The sequence below is a fragment of the Ammodytes marinus genome (assembly GCF_949987685.1).
Source record: "Ammodytes marinus genome assembly, chromosome: 14".
In the NCBI taxonomy this organism is placed as follows: Eukaryota; Metazoa; Chordata; class Actinopteri; order Uranoscopiformes; family Ammodytidae; genus Ammodytes; species Ammodytes marinus.
Genome location: NC_137218.1, coordinates 11579860 through 11592146, shown reverse-complemented (window position 1 = coordinate 11592146; position 12287 = coordinate 11579860).

Below are 12287 nucleotides of genomic sequence, written 5' to 3'. Positions count from 1 at the left end.
GTCAACAGTTCAAGTACAGTCTGATTATAATAAAGCTGTATTTCCATACATCTGATATTCTTTCATCTATCCAATTACTTGTTTCACCCCAGGCATCCAATCATATTATTATACCAGTCCTGATTCCTGTGGTTTCCTTGAACCCAAAATGCCAACCGGTGAGAACGTATATGGAGAATGTTATTCATACACAAACCAGATGGGTCCAAAGGGCAAACATGTAATTTTCTGACTCTTACGGATGTGGTCCCCCACCTGGCAGCTGCTTCAAATGAAATGGGGAAAGAGAGAAAATGGTTTTGGTGTCAAGGAGAGAGATGTGAATAATAAAACCTCATTATATTTTACCTCCAGTGCCTAGTATACAATTTCAAGGACTAAATCTGCTGGATGACAATAAGCTTTTCAAATCATTTTAAAATCGACTTCTTCACAAATGTACCTTTCTACGTTATCGGATTATTTAGATGTGGGTTTTGTTGGTATATCAAATGTCTTCATCCTGAACCAGCAGTGCTATACTAAATTATGGTGATGAAGTATCCGAATGACAGAACAAGCAGAGGTGATCCATACTTCAGCGGGGATACATTATTGCAGACTATAGTTCATGCACCATACGATCAAACACAGCGGCATGCATGCAAACAAAGGCTGCTAACTTTTAAAAGAAAATATCAGTTTGCTTTGCTTTGTGGGCAATTTCACCCAATACCCACTGCGGACCTTGCCTATTCACACTCTACACAGGAGTCCAAGAACATCATATATGTTACTGCTGTGTCCCCATGCACATCAAAGAAATATCAGAAAACAAGACAAACATTTTGCAATTCATATATTCCCAACTGGAAAACATTTGAAAATGAATATGGTTAAATATAGCTCACCAGTGGAGAATCTAATCATGCTAATCATTAAAAACTACCCAGTAAAAGCTCCAACAGTTACCACCATTGTGATGTTAATTCAGTTGTTGTTTCCAAGTTTGTAAAGTATTGTTGCTTTACTTTTAGTCCTCAATCATGCCTTGAAGTGAACATAATTCTATATAGGTTTCATGACATGTTCCAGAAGGTAACAGTGGTAATAATGTAAGGTCAGCCAAATCTTACTTAAACCTGAGTTGAGTCTCCGTGGATAGAAATATTCCTGTCTACTGGGGGTTGTAAGTCAGTGGGCTCTACCTGGAGCAGAGATGCCTGCAGGCACCGTGGTTACATCTTTCGCCTCCGTATGCAATGACTTAACGTTATTGCTTCAGCATGAATAGCCACAAATTGGGATGGTAAATAGGAAATATTTTTGCTTTGCGAATCAAATAGACCCTTACGAATGTCCTACATACTCCTTTAAACTTTATATCTATATTTACATGGAATTATTTTTTTCAACTTCAGCTCTTAACTGCTCCTTCCAAAGCAGTGGTGAGAGACATTCAACTATCCTCCAACAACTTTCTAATGCCCCCCATAAAACTATTTCCCTGGATAAGCAATATGTAACGCATGAATAATAGAAAGTGTCAAAGTAAGCACCAAATTGCTAGTTTAAAAGGGTCAGTTCACACTCATTTATCTTAAATGAGGTTGAACTGACCCTTTAGTTAACCCAGGTGTAGGGTTTAACTGCTGCTTCATGGAAGAAGGCTCAACATATACAATGAATACAGCAGCTGTTCTGTGTCCTTACAGTTGAACCACTCAAAACACATGTACATTTTGTACATTTACTACATCACTGCGCACACCAACAGAGACTGGCCTCACGTCATCTCTGCTGGATACACTTTCATGCTTCTACCATTAGGGGGCAGTGTTGCCCTGGATCAGTACCCCCCGCTGCTTGCTTTCTATTCCCGCAGGCACTCAGTGGAGTGAAATCGGCCTTAAGTGCTGATCTGGGGTCAGGATTTCCACAGCAGTAGTAGATTCAGCATCTGGAACGGTGAAGCCCATCCTAAGCAAGCAGTCGGACAGGGACCATAAAACGTTTTTCAGGCTGATGTTTAAACCTGCTGTTTCAGCATAAAGACGACAATCCCCACAGAGGCATCAGGTGTAAACTACAGGGCTGCTATCGACAACTGCTCCTCGGGGAGGCATGTTTGTGTGCGTGGGAGGTGGAAATGTGTGTGATATATGCAGACTGTTTTTCCTGAAAGGCTCTGTCCATTATTCTCCAAACTGTTAAACTGGTAGAGAGGAAAAGCACCAGTCAAGCAGATAAAATACAAAACACAGCACTGGGGAAAAACACGTCACACCCTCCCCAGTTGCACACGTGACTGAATAACAATGAGCCGAAGGTGGGCTGCTTGTGCTTTCCCAAACTACACACCCATGTTTTGCACTGTATTTTTTATGCATTCCCATTTCCGTCCCTCCCTTCGGTAGACGTGCAGTCGTCTACTGCCTCCTGCATGTGCTTGCCCTCGATCACCTAAAAAATCTCATCTCTTCTCCCACCCTCGCCTGTCCTTAATGGCCTTCTTTTATTGTTCTATCATCTTCTTCTCTTCCTGACTTGTGCAGTGTGTGTGTGTGTGTGTGTGTGTGTGTGTGTGTGTGTGTGTGTTTGTGAGGAGAGGAGGAAAGAGAGCGGTGTGGAGAGACCTGCTAAGCCGGAGCAGTTGTCCCCCTGGTGATAGTTCCATCCAGGACAACAAGCACCACCTGGGGTTTACATAACACACACACACCCTCTCTTCGTATAATTTTCTCTGCGATACTCTTTTGTTTCATCCTTGCCCTTCAGCTGATGGTTAGCCTAAAGCCAAAAGCCTCTGCAGTTTGTCAGAGTTGTCTTGCATTGGGTTTTTTGTGTGTTTGCGTAATATAAATATTTTCCCCCAATGAAAAGCAGGAGGATCATTTTATTTACGGAATGATTAGACTTTATAAACATGCAGCGGGGATTATACTACTGGAGATTTGCCTGCTTTTGTAGTTTTTGTTTTCCTGCATTACCGGGTTCCTTTCTGCTTACAAATATATCTTCAAATCCCATGGCTGACATGTAATGAGAAGCCCATTTTCTCAGGATATAAGCGCTGTGTCCTTTGAGTTCATCGCACATTGGCAGTCGACAAAACTGGAAAAGTTGTCAGACAGATGCCTCTTTTTTCACATTTGGACAGCAGAGGTGCGGAACTGATTCATACATCATAGCTAAATGATTAAAGAGTTTACATATAGCTTAGCAGAAAAACCAAATGGAAAAGGAATTTCACTTCAAAGCTACATTTCAATTAGAAGCATGTGTCAATTTCAAAGGAAGTCTGAAGTGACCACGTTCAAGAGTCGGCTGAAGCAATATGAGGCAAGAAACAGGTCAGAAGAGGTCAGATAGTTGGTCTCTTGCCGAAGAATAACATATTTACTAAGATTCATAAAGAGAATCATCATCATGTAGGTTGCAAATAATAAAAAAAGGGTAAAATGATTTTCAGCACGAAAAACAGGCCATGCAACATTTCTCAGTCTCTCCAACTGGTGCTGAATGGAATTGGAAACATCACAAACAGAGAGACAATGCAGGGCTTCCTAGCACAACTGTGAGTGTGTTACACCTAGAAAGAGCAAAGAAAAAACACATTTGTCAGGGTTTTCAAACAGAAATGCCTCTCTTCTGATTCTCAACAATTGTCACTCATACATTTTGGACCACCACAAAGAAGGCAAATCAACAAAACACTTGCAAAAAAGTGTTTTCAATTGCATGGATTATGAATTGAGTGGTTGTCGGGCAGGAAGGCCTTGAATTCCTTCTTCTGCTGCAACTGTCTGATCCCTTTTGGATTTCTCCCTGCAGTCTTGGAGGGATCTGTATAGCAAGATGTCAGTGTGGAGCAATACGGAAAACCTGAGGGGATAAACATTCCCTTTGAAGGTGTCATAATGGCTTATTTTTTTGTGGCAACTTCAAAGCGAATGTTTAGGTCATTCGTTCAGTTTGCAAGAGGGACTTTTTACCATTACCCTATGCAATGAGAAATATTAATAACAGTCACTTCACTTACAGGCTCAGCCAATCCCAAACCTGAATCAGCAATAAAAAACAGCATTTTAGAGAGACAGGTCATTTTTTTTATACATTAACAGATAATATCTCCATACATGCCGCTAGACCAAAAAAAAAGTTAAAAGTATGGTACTATAACACCAGTTATGTTGGGTGTCCTCAATGTCTCCCCAATCACCAGAGGTAAACACAATTTCTTTTTAAAATCTGTGAACTAGATTTCCTCCTCCTTCATCCCTCAAACACTTTTTCACCCTATGAAGATGGTCCAATATCCCACACACAGATGAAGATTTGTATGATATGAGTCCAAGTGTACTGATTTGTCCTTGCAGGTAGGTCCGTCTCTTTTATACTTTTATTTTTTCCATGTCATTTCATTTTATGTATTTAATCTTTTTTTTTAAGTAATGGTTCTACATTGTGTTTTTTTATGTGTGGTTTAAACTTGCTTTCAGTATAGTAGCTCCATCTCCATTTTTATCTCACATCCATGAGGACTGTTACTCTTGCAAACAAAACACAAGTAAGTGTGTATCCTAAAATGTCCCATATATTTGTAACACTTTTTTATCATCATCATCATTGCATAACCTATTATAATTACCTATGAATAAAACATCCAACATACAGAGGCTTTAACAGTATAAGCTCAACATATTTATTACATCTATCTAGTTTGTTCAAATTGTGCAGTTAAATATTAGAGAACTAGTTTGCTACTCAATAAATCAACTGTTAAAGTTAGTTGGCACCAAATAACACCAACATACTATTTGCCAAGAACCTTTTGTTGTTAATGTGAAATAAGATTTTATTTTGTTATATTGTCCTAATTTCATTCATATTTCATGCATTTTTACACATTTACATTTTTTTTCTTTTTATACTAATCAAACAATATTTTGCACCACATTACAATTACATTGCAGACAGAACCTAATGTCTTCCCTGGGGAGTTACTGCTCATTAGCCACTCTATTTATTTACTGCTTGCTGATGTGACATTGGAGGTCAGATGGCATGCTGCTCTGACAGAATGGTGCTTGACTTTAAGCTCTGGGGCTTCTACCTTGTAATATCTCTGTATACCTAGTGGGAAACAGCTTGCTGGAAAAAGTCAAGTGTGCTACATTGACATAGATAGATAGAATCATAATAAAAAACATGACTCACGCTATAGAAAGTGGCAACTTCTTTATCAGGCAATCATGCCAGCATAGTGTCAGTGGGAGTGTCAGTCTACGCTACTCTAAATTCCCCAAGCCCTTGTGCATTTAGCATGTGGTTGATATACCTGATTAAAAACATGAATTATCGCTATTATAATGAATGATTACCTGTCAATCCCACACTTTACCTATGTATGTACCGTGGGCAACAAATGCTTATTTTTAGTGGATATTATCTGTTACTTACATCATCATAATCATAATATATGTAATGTTTCGACCATGTTCATACATCCAATGCATGAGACACAAAGCGTGCAACCGCTATGCTGTCGCCTGTCGCCCATCATCATTCTTTGGGCCAAGGACACTCCTTAAGGCCACAATCAATCTGTCAGTCCTGTCACATTGGTTTTCCTTTAATGCATGTCTTCAATACAGATAGACTAAAATTGTATGAGCTATAAGTGTGTTTACTGTGTGTATTGTATAGGGTTTCACACAGTTTACATGACATGAAAGGTTGTTACAGGCTGGCATGTGTTGCATAATGCTTTTATCTCTTTGAAACATGCACAACCACAGTCCTGCCATTGATGTAGGTGTACTTTCATCTGGCACCTCAAAAGTGTGTCTCTGTGTGTTTGTGCGTGTGTGATTACCGTATGTCAAAAGCAAGGCTGCAGTGCCTCAGTTACTGTGGAAATATGTGTAGGTGTACACTGTGAAGGCAGTTGCAACAGTGCAGAGAGGAACAGAGAGTGAGTGTGAGAACGAATAATGCACAGTCTTTGGGATTCATCTCCTCCATTCTGTATCTTTTAGTGCACAAAATGCCTCCCTCCCTCCCGCCATCATTACTCCCATGCTAGACTTGTCTAGCAGCTTCAGATACGGTCCAGATACTTTTCTTGTCTACACTACAAGCATATCAGTTGCAGAATATACTGATGATTAAACTATGAACACCTCTGACTCATGCCAGTCTGCAACTGCTGGCATGATAATCATATAAAGAGTAATAAAGCATACTATAATGGCCTGCAACTCAAATCCTTATTCAATTGGTTAGACAAGTGAATCTATTGATAAAGTGAGTGAGTGAGTTGTTTTGGAGACGTGTAGTGTTTCTCCTGCAAATAGATGGTGTATATAACAAGACAAAGCATTGCCATTCCTCAGTCCGTCTTTAACATTAGAATGACTGACGTGAGAGTTTCAATGTCAATCAAAGGAAACTTATTAAGCCTATAGTCAAAATATGTGGGGGCATCATATTTCACATTGTTAAAACTATGTGTTACTTTATTGCTGTGTCACATGCAAAATGTGTATGGAACAGTCAAGCCTTTTGGAAAATATAATGATTTATTAAAAGATTGAGGCCACTCTCATACTTGTGGAGGACATTAGCTTAGCTTGGCTTAGATTAGCATGCAGCCTATAGGAAGCTATCATGTGATACATTTCCCCCATGCTAATATCAAACCACTATGCTAATACAGTCAGCGTAACAATGGCTGACAGGGGTTACGTACAACTTAAAATGCTTACTTGTGTTATATCATTTTACATAATGCCTAGACAGTTTACAAAAGAGGTGTGCTTGCCAGTATCAGTAGCGCAGGGATATGAAAAGTAACACTGAGCGCACTGCAAATGGTTGCAGAAGCTAAGAGACCAGGGGAACTGTGGTAACTGTCTTACCAGTGTAGTTTACCGGATCATATGCAACGTTTTATCTGAGGTGCAGAAGGAAGTGTTGGCTTCTGACTATTTGACTCAGTCAGCAAACCTGTATTACGGACTGATTCCACATGGGGTAAACAGATTATGGAGACCAGAGAAGAATTGAATGCTAGTGTAGTGCCAGACAAATACTTTTTAGTGTCTATATACTCTGTTTTTTTCTATTCAACTGTCTTTATGTTCTGAAAAATTGCAAGCAGTAATATATAACATCAAATGGATGGCAGGGTCTAAATGGTTCACATTCTTTATTGAGTGGGAACGCTAGTCCGTCAATGAGGAACCCCGAGGCATCAAGCGTTACACGAGCCACAAGTTTTAACCACACAAACGCGGAACGTTAATGTAGTAGCCTTGGACAGCGCTTTGAGAGACACCACTTTGATGGTAGGGATGAATGGAAAGAAGACAAAACTGGTGTAGCAACAGTCCCAGCAACAGGACTTTATTTCAAGCCAATTTTAAAGATTCAATTACATATCTAATTTATTAAAAAAAATGAATGATCGGAAATGGAACCAAACAATTGGTGTGTTAACATGCACACAATAATCCGATTATGGCCAACAATCAGAGCAAGGCATCGCCCCAATTAGGATCTTTGTATGGGTAGACTGCTCCATTAATAGTCCTGTTTCCCATGCAACACACTGTGATTAATGGCTGAAGACACGTCCTCCATGTAGTGTTAAAATGTCAAAGTCCCTCTGCAGTGTTTCAACCCCACACATGCATAATGTTTATCCACTGATGCTGCAGTGGTTTAACTGTGTGGCTACATTCAAGAGCATTTAAATATTGAGCAGTCGGTTCTAAAAGTAGCTTCAGTATAGTAGGCCTAGAACTTGTACAAATATGTGTTTTGTGAGAAAGACCACCACTTGTTCAAATGCCCCATAGCTCCACTGGAGGCACATTATCTTAGTTTGTATTCTTGAGATTGTTCAGAAATAGTGATACAATGTAAGATAGTTAATTGCCCTAGTAAGCAGAAGAACTTAATTGGCAGAATAAAATGTTGTAAAAACTCTGATGGTAATATTTGATTAAAATACCCAATAATTATTAACACATCTCAGTACATTTTGAATGGACTTTCCGTCTGTTCTCTTTACCGTCAGTGTTAAGAGTCAATGTTTAAACGGCCCATTCAAACATTGCTTTATGTGTACTGGTCTGTATTTTTTAAATCACATATTCATAGAGAGTGAGGGAATATGATTCTCTGCTTCTTCTTCTTCCTCTTCTTCTTCAATAATTTTCTAAGAATGTCCATGACGCTGCAGACCGCTTTCTCAGTACTTTTTAGGAAAGGGTCCTTGTTTGTTGATTTTAATTTCCTCCTGGACTATAACTAGAACATTAGTCAATCTGCTTCCATGTCAACAACACATACAAAATAAATTAATATAGCAACAATGCACGTTTATGCACTCACAGAGAGAGAAAGAGAGAGAGAGAGAGAGAGAGAGACAGACAGACAGACAGAGACAGAGAGAGAATGGGAAGCAGATACAAACAAACACAAAGATGCAGGCACACACAGAAAGCACAAAAAAAGAAGAAAGGGGCATGCTGCCAAATGCACTAGATTTCAATACAAGGCACACCCACCCACCCACCCACCCACACACACACACACACACACACACACACACACACACACACACACACACACACACACACACACACACACACACACACACACACACACACACACACACACACACACACACACACACACACACAAACATGTTATCATTATTAATGCTATTTAAAGCTTTGAAGGGGTTGATTGGATTCTGGAAGTTCAGTAAAATCAATTATGTTGGGTTGGTGTGGCATATGATGGTCGGGCCGAATGCGATATATTTTCATGGGGACTCAAAATCCATGATGTCACACATGGTGCATTTTGGATGTGAGATCAATTGATACATGTTACTAAAGAAAACTTCCAGAACAACGTAACGTATTTTATTTATTTAAAACAGTTTACTAAAATATGGTATCTCAAAGCAAGCAACTGTTTGATTGAATATTATTGTCTACTAGCTCAAGGGAAAACATCTCATCTGTGTTGGGTTTTCTTCTCGCAACCTACACATAGGGGAGAACGGGGTAATTTGTCACATGGGTTGGATGTCACATTCGTTATATCTCGCCACCAGAGCGCGCTAGCTCTGAAATGTTGATATAAAAAAGGTCCAGAATTGGGATCAGAGGTCACATACATAGACTTCCTTGGAGGAAGACAGCTGCATTTCAGGTGAGAGGATGTTTTGTGTTTTTCATGTCAAATTCAAAATATTTTGCTTCTCAGTATTTTTCTTCTAGGCTTTTACACAATGGCTTTATAACAAAACACTTGTTACCCTCAGAAAGTGTGAAGGGTAAACTATAGTTTAGATTGTGGTTAGCAAGATAATTAGTTGTCAGATGGTTGTTGGCCTTGATGCTAGCAAGAAATTCAAGTTGGGGTTGGTCGTCAAATTTTTTGGGGGGTTGGTTGTCACATGTTATCTCAAGGCTGCAGCCAGAAAAGGAACCCAATAACGAAAGAAATTGTCAAGCTGTATCCTCACTGACACCCCAGAGAAGGAAAGAATAGAGCAGGAAAAGGCAGCTAGCAAGCAAAAGAAAAAAGGGCAACAAAATCAAAACAACCCAGTGCATCCCAAACTAGACCAGCTGCCAAGGCTACAGTAAGTTATGTAGGCCTATTTGTCAACTTGACAATGCAATTAAACATTCAAATTTGGTTCTGCCTCCTTGCCTTCTTTTTAAGATTTTTCCCATTAAGATAACATTGTGACAAACAACCCCATAGTGTGTGACAACCGACCCCTTGATGGGGTTGGTTGTCACAATGTGTCAGAGTGTCTTTGATGGTAAATTACTTCTTCATTACAATAAGTTGGAAAAAAAGAGAGACACACATTTCTAGCCAACACCTTAAGCTTCAATTTAATGTAGGAATGATTATTGACAGATGTTTTGGTGATGAGCAATTCTCACTAGAGTAAAAAGTGTGCCTACTTACCCCGTTCTCCCCTACTCATAATCTTATTAATCCTTAAAAATGATAAAATGTGTATGTCCGTGTGAGAGACTTCCACAGAGGAATAGAGTTTAAGGATGAAAGCTGGGTTCCATCATGCAGCAGGATCCTTATCCCCACAGGTAAATGGATTACCTTATCACAGGTGTGTGTGTGTGTTTGTGTGTGGTTGTCACAGTTCTCACTTGGACATAATTTGACCAGGGAATTTCTCCTTACAGGTGGGTGGGTTACTAAAAGCTGCACTTGTCCACATATGTCACTCTATTCCCCTCCTCTATCAACCTACATGCCTGACAATGTTCATATGATATACTGTATGGCGTAATTTGAAAGGCTAGCATTTTAGTGAAATTTAAAAAAAGGTTGGTTCACATGGTTCAGTTGGGAGAAAGCAGTTCCAATCAAAACTTTTCACAATGAGGTCTTTCAACTTTACTTTAAATCAAAATTAAATATGTATACAGTATATATAATTTAAGTTAAATATAATACAAAACTGTACCATGTATCACATCAACATTGCAGAATATTGCAACAGCCAAAAAACACGACTTGGAGGAGCAATGGAGATGAGCCATGCAAAGAATATTCTGCTTGGGGCAATTTTTTATGTGTTGTGTTGAAGCTATAACTATTTATTTATTTATCCAATACAGGACAGTAAAGTACAGCAGAGGCTGATGGCAATGTCATTAGTATTGCAGGTATGTAAGTGATTAAAATGTATCCTGAGGAGAACATCATTCTATTTTCATTGCAATTGATTAAATTGAAGTTGTTGAGACATTTCACATAAAAACACAAATGTCTTGGGGGAAATAGATGAAAAATCATGGGATTACTGTGATCATCAGGGGACCACAAATGTGTGTACGAAATGTCATGTCAATCTGTCCAAAGGTCTTCGAGATATTCCAACTTAGAACAAAGTGGTTGATCTTCAAAACGGTGCGGTTGTAGAGGAGCTTAAAATCAAACACTTGCATGGCATTCATTTGCTGGGAATATAGTTATTTTGGAGTCAGCGTTCAACACCTTTAATTAATTTTAGTGTCTTTTGAGAATCCTGGGACCCTGACCTGGATTATTTCCCCTAGTCCCATTACATTTTAAAATTCAGTACGTAATGCTGATGAATAGGAAGCCAGCCTGCGTTAGGTTTTTTGTGACATACTTTCAAAATCATCAGCTATGTTTGTATTGGCAAAGACAGCTGATTTTAGTGTTTGTTCTACCAAAGTGCAATTGGGTGTTCGTTCCAGCCAGTTTAGACTAGACGATGACAGATTTACCAGATCTTGTCCTGATCACGCACCTCACCAACCTGAGAATATTAGAACACACACAAGATAATTTGCAGCTACCGAAGCCCTGATCTCCCTGTGTGAGACGTCTAATCAAAACACAGTCTCCAGAGTGTGAACAAGTATTTGAGACTATAAATAAACCGAAACCAAACTGCCTGTCTCTCTTCAAACACAGCCCGGGCTGGGATCACGCAAGCATGTCCAATCTAGAGTGTCTAGGCGATGCAAACATCTTTCGAGGATGACATGTCAGTCAAACGAACAGCCAAACAACGAAGGGCAATGAGGCATGGAGATGCACGGAGAGAGAGAGAGAGAGAGAGAGAGAGAGAGAGAGAGAGAGCGAGAGAGAGAGAGAGAAAGAGAGAGAGACATTCACACGCACACACACACATACATTGCATGTGTATATGTAGAGACAGAAACGCACACATGCAAAAATGTGTCCTTTAACAAATGTGTTAGGTACCCTCATGGAGTGCATGCCCACAAGCATAGAAATAGCCACAAAGATCAGAATAATTGTCCCCACTAAGACAAGATACCCAACTCATACATGCGTGCCATACCATGACAATTATAAATAGAGAAAGGAATTCACTAGGGGGAGGCTGATAAAAATATCCCCCGGAAGAACATCAAATGTGGAGGAAAAACTGCTCGAAAAACACTCAGGAAGAGGTAAAGAGAATTACAGAAGAGAAAGAATATTTCAAAGAGAGACAGCAGCAGACATCCTTCAAAACATTGATTAACTGCAAGAGATCGTTGCCACAACCAGATAGAAGCGGAGAGGTATAGTGGCAACAGAGATTAAATTACAGAGTATTGTTTTGATTCCAACTCTATGGGAGGGTGGGAGCATTGTGTGCCATCTCAGTCATGGCCTGCACAGACTCTCTGAGGGCTAGTCGATCAAACGTGGGGTCCAACGGGCTTGGAGGCCCATGTGTCTGTGCTGACAGCCCCCAG